Here is a 6,159-nt window from a genome sequence, read left to right as displayed (position 1 = left end):
AGCAGACGGATCACCTGATGGTAACCAATCGCCACCGCCCATGGACACCTGAAACACCAGAAGCGTTGCAAGTGCATTGCCGGACTTTTGGGAGTTAGGAATTTAAGGGTTGTTGGGGAATTAGAAAGGGGAGTAATAGGGCCCTGGTAACCTCATTCACACAACGAAACACAACACAAGCGTTATTTCACGCCGGTTTTCCGTGAGGCCCTGGTATCACTCCGGTCGAGCCGACCCATTCGTGCCGAAGCATGGCTCTCCTACGCTTAAAGATTGAACAAAATTACAAGATATTCAGGTTTACGAAGCCAAAAATTAATACAGCAACAGAGATACAGCATTAATAATTAAACAATTGATGGCAAATGTTGTTGTTAATACCAGAGACTTATATCTATTATCTACCATATACTACTATCTTAAACTCAAAAAACAGTAATACACGAACAAATTACCCTATTTATGATGTAGCACTAAATAAGGTGCAATGAATGCGACACGAATCTGTCGCAACATGGCGCCCGGCGGTCTTGTGACTGCGTCTGCGCACACCTTGTAGGTACTGTCACGTGGTACATTGCTACATGTAGAAGAAAATCCCCCTTGTTTACGCGAAACACACACTAGAATTTCAAAGTAATTTATTCGCTAGTGTAAACACTGAATATTCTGGATGAATCCAGATTTCTCTAGAACACAAGTTCAGTCCGGTTGTTGTACAAAACAAGGTTTGTGGGCTAAAAGATTTATAAGCACAAAGTATGGTTAGTGTAATGCTACTCTCAGAGCTGTGAGTTAAATTGCCTGCTTTACTTAATATAAGGATTAATTTTCTTTGCAACTATCAATGTAATCTTGCTTTAGCTTGTTGTTGCTATGTCATGTGTGTGAGATTTACTTATTTGTAAACAGTTGTAAATGTTTGTTTAATGTTACTGTTTCCTACTGAGAAAAACTTTAAGCATAGAAGGTATTGCAGGTATTGCGATTAGGTGCAATAATATTGTAAATATTATGTATTGTATATGTATTATACAACTAATAATCTTTTATTTCCTTTTTAAGACTAACTTTGTTACCTCAAAATCATCTAGAGCACAATAACTAGATATTTTTATTAACAATTTCTTTTTGTGGTCGAGTGGTCGCAAGTGCGACTGCCGGACATGGGTCTCAGGGATTCCCGGGTCAAGCAAAGTATTACTGGGCTTTTCTCGATATTTTTTTAAATTTCTCGGTAGTCCGAGAAAGAATTTGTGCCACTAGGCACAAATGGCGAAAAGTGGGTGTACATTGAACAGTGGCATTACGTGCCGTAACGCGCACCTCTGCCTACCCCTACGGCAATAAAAGGCGTTGTAAAAAACAACAATTTCTTTTCCCAACACAAAAAGTTTCCATCCACTTAAGAGATTCGATCGAAGTTAAATTTCACCGGTCATTATCCGTTTAAAGATATTAGAAAAGTTCTTTATTATCACAACAAACACTGGTTTCTAGCTCAATAATAATTCTAATAAACAGCGTGGCCTGTTCCTGAGCTCGTAAGTCCGGCAGACAAGATCGGAGTGTGTTCTCAAAGGATCGCCAGTACCAGGGACACAAATCATGGCGCGCACCGCCCCGCTTACACAACCACAGCGAGGCAACTGGGCTGCACGTGAAAAAGTTTGCTTTTACTACATTTACACGAAGAGTTGAGAAAGTACGTTTGTTTTATGGCCGGTATGAGTCGGTGTTTTATTTTAAAAATCTTATATTAATTTTGGTGATTTTTATTCATAGATATCGGAGTCTATTTGTATCAAAGGTCGAAATAAAACTACTGTGTTTTGTGGACTACGATAAGAAGGACAAGATTTATAAATACACAATTTTTAATTACACAAAAATAATGTTCCGCTACTGTACAAACGCCTCTACTAGAGAGAGCATTGGAATGTACTGATGTATCTTAAGGCCCAATAATCCACCTTCCCAATCTTCCCAATCCCCAATTCCCCAACAACATTATAATTTCTAACCCTCAAAAGGCCGGCAAGCCACTTGTAACGCCTCTGGTGTTTTAAGTGTCCATGAACGGCAGCGATTGCTTACCATCAGGTGATCCGTCTACTCGTTTACCGACTTATAAAAAGGTAGGTTAATGTTCAAGTTTCTTTCTGAATATCTATGTGGCATTCAGAAACAAGATGGCAGATCCAAGCCGCAAACAATGTTCCTACATCCTAACCACCTCCAAACATGGTAGTGGAGGGATCCTCTGACAGTGAAGCAACCAGCTTCGAAAGTGAGTGGCATCAATAACTTAGCCGTTGGAACACTGAACGATTTACGTGAACAACACTATTATTATTGTGAACTAATTCCTAGGATTTATTGTACTTTGTATTGTAATTGAAATACGCCTACGAGATGATGTTGTAACAAAGGTTGTGTGGAAATGTAACATGTAAGTCTGTAGTAGAGAAGATCAGGTAATAATAACTAAAGCATATTTTTTAAAGTATACTTTTATCCGGGATTGTAGATAAAGTGCCGTAAGTTTACCGTGGCACCGGCTCGAAGCTAGAGTTGGAACGGTTTGGTGATTAATGCAGGCAGCAAACAACCATGGCAGGATTCGATGATTTTCCTCCCGAAAAAAAGTACTTATACTTTTTATAATTTAATTTTAATAACGTTGGCGCCTGTTCAGCTTCTTTTCAGCGATCTGCGCGGCGCGAACGACTACGCTGGACAAACACCCCTTTTTTAAAGGCGCACTAACAGTAGTTGCTATTAGTCATAAAACTAGCAATCACGCTGACAAACAAATAATAATGGACAATCATTGCCAATTTCTCGAATATGTAATCAAACCATTATACCGTAATATCAGTTTTAATACCGTATTTGTCTATTTTAATTTAAGATTGGTAAAATTAGTTTTAATAATAAATTTTAGAACTCCTTGCTTCGTTTACTTCTCAGAAGCAGTCAACGAGAAGTTTTTAATAAAATACTGTTGTATCGTCTATTTGTGACTTAAGCTATCTGTAAACCATTTTAACATTTTATATGAAGGTATAGGTCGCACCGTAAACTAAAAATATCTATGTTGAGCAATGTGAATTCTTAAATTTTTCGTTTCTTTATATAATTCTGGCTGCAAGCTTGGCGTGGTGGCAGGGCAAGGGGCTACCGCGCAAGGTGTAGCGTATTCGATTCCCGCACGGTGCAACCCTTTGTGTGATCCACACATTGTTGTTTCGAGTCTGGGTGTCATGTGTATGTGAACTTACAGTATGTTTGTAAACACACCCACAGGAGAAAATCCTAGTGTGGGACATTTTTTTTAAATCCATGGTTGATTAAATTATTATTGGGTTGTTTAATTTTGATATTTTTGTAAAGGCACGGAATCTGAAATGATGATTGGTGTTAGAAAATAAGCACGAAGAAAAAGTAGATATAACAAAAAAGTTTCGTCACGTCACTAATGGCTCGTGACAGTCTGCTGCTGGACTATGTTATTTTCTTCAAACCATCTTTACAAGGATAGGTTTACTTTACTTGCAAACATCAAATCAACAGCCTATAGATTTTCTCACACAGACAAGGTTTGTGCCTTAATCACCACACTTGCTCAATGCTGTTTGGCTGATAAAATACATAATTATAGACTGGACACATAAAATTATTATACCTATGTAATATTATAATACATGTGAAGCGTGTGAGTGTTGAAACGTTCTGTGGCTGGAAACAATAAGACCGGGCTTACTAGAGACGAGGCAATCAAAGCTTGGAATACGACGCTAAGAACCGGAACACGACAGTTATACGATCTTCTCTAACTAACGGTTCAACCATTTGCAGTACTTTTTCTTTGTGCTTCACTACTTGTAGTACTATTGAACTAACTCGATTATAACTAGATTTTGTAAAATCGAGTTGAGTTTTTAGAGATAGGCCGGCAAACGCGTAGACGGATCACCTGATGGTAAACAATGCGCGCAGCTCATGAACACCCTCAACCCCAGAGGAGTTACAACTGCGTTGCCGGTCTTATGGGGTTAAGGAGAATAGGCCGGTAACTTCACTCACACGGCGAAAACTAACCTAATCTTGTGGCGTAATAAATCATTATTTTTATCTTCATTGGTCGAGTAACAGGAGTAACTGCTTAATTATTAAATATGATTTAATCTTATTTCCTTCAAATAAATATGTAGATTTCTAATACTGAAATAATGAAAGTGGGATGATGAACAAAATTTCGGGCTAGGCCAGAAAACATCTAGGAGTGAAAGAGAATGTAGTTTTTTGAGATAGATGCTGAGGATATTACATGCCATATGAACCAACAAATTAACAACTGTAATCTCTAGTAACATCTACATGCTTCAGAGATCGAAATCTCATTTTCCGTAATTGTACTGCATTATTAAATGTTTGAATAGCAATATCACATAAATAGTATTATTAAAATATAATATAATTATGGACTAACAAAAATGTAACACGTCAATTATGGAATTCACCATAAATTTACCAAAAATAGAAGAAATATATGAAAACTTATGGAAAACAGATTACGTAAGTGATTATCGTTCGAGTGGACAATAGTAGGGGTAAAGCGGGCGGAGTACATTCACCACGCTTCGTCGTCCGCCACAAGTTTCATTATTTCGGATTATTTTGAACTAAATCGTGTTTAGTTGCTTTAGAGTAGACGAAGATCATTTTGTTTTATTTCCGGTCGTTTCAGAATATAATATAAAATAAATAATGGTTTATTAGAAACGTGGAACAAAGTGCCAGCTATAAATGTTTAATTGTCTACTCTTTATTGATAACTTTGATATTCTTCTATTGCTTGTAATAATACTGATGATTTGTAATAAAAGAGGTGACTCATTTCCTGAGCCAACTCTCCACGTATTGGGCTGAATGTCATGCCCTCCGATACCTCTTTGAGGAGTAGCTTAAGAAGTGCCACGGCGTCCTCACCAACCGTCTGACGCTAGGTTCCTGTTTCTGATTGGGCGAGAGGAAACGCCCGGGTGTCATCACTGCGAGGACCGCTCGGATGACACGGTGGAGCATACGGTGGCGGTGTGCCCTGCATAGGCTGAGCAGCGCCGTGTCCTCAGGGATGTCGTCTCCTCTTTCTACAAAGCAGTCTAGCTAGCTAGCTAGCTAAGGAGGGGGCGGAACACGTGAAGGAATTAACCATCTCAAGCCCAAGCAGTCGCGAGAGACGCTCCGGGCGTCGGGAATCTGCTGCGTGCACTTCAAAGAGCCATCAGACCACCACAGATGGGGCCCAGTAGGGCTGATGGATCAGTCCCGGTAGGGCTGTTCTGGAGCTGTGGACTACCTAGCAGATTTATCGGGGCTCCGGCTCGGATAGCAGGAAAAAATCATTAAGTGGAGAATTAGCTTAATCCAATCTTAGATAATATGGAGTCACACTTCCAATCTCTCTGCAGTAGTTATGATTTAATTTGAGTAGTACTACAATATAAATAACTCACCAATGTTCACGAAAACTAAATACAATAATCACATCGGGACTACAGATCTGTTACAACAGTAGTGTAAGATTTCCGTACCACTAAGTAAAGCATGGTATTAAGTTATTAGAAGGGTGTTTACTTTAAGTATGGTACTTATAGGATCGGCCCGGGGCGACGCGATACCCCGCGTTATAAATCTTAGCTATATCATAAAATCTCCAATAACCACCAACTACCGACCGACCGTTAGCTACCTAGATCGACGATAATAAAAATAATTGTGTACACTGAATTATGATGTTTTTAGTTTTCAGCTATTTTGTCTTCTAGAATAATCGAGAAAATTGAACGCTGTTGTGTTTCACTTGTATAAAGATAGCGTTAATTGTAACATGAATCGTGAGTAAATTACAGACAATATTCTAGTGGAAAAGAAATATGAATATATTCACAATATAACAATTCTGATTCAGACGTTGGTAAAATTTCATTAACTTCTAATCACTTTTAAATGAAAAGGACATAGTAATAGTTTCTACTATTCTGTCATAGATAGTGATAGAATGCGTCCACCTTTAATGTGCTAAGCATAAGGCTAATGATGTCATAATATTATTGTACTAAATCTCTAAAAGAAACTGTGTACGGTACTAAC

This window comes from Spodoptera frugiperda, chromosome 1 (genome assembly GCF_023101765.2).
Source record: "Spodoptera frugiperda isolate SF20-4 chromosome 1, AGI-APGP_CSIRO_Sfru_2.0, whole genome shotgun sequence".
Taxonomy (NCBI): domain Eukaryota; kingdom Metazoa; phylum Arthropoda; class Insecta; order Lepidoptera; family Noctuidae; genus Spodoptera; species Spodoptera frugiperda.
The sequence above is the reverse complement of the archived record's forward strand: the minus strand, read 5'-3'. Positions refer to the sequence as shown.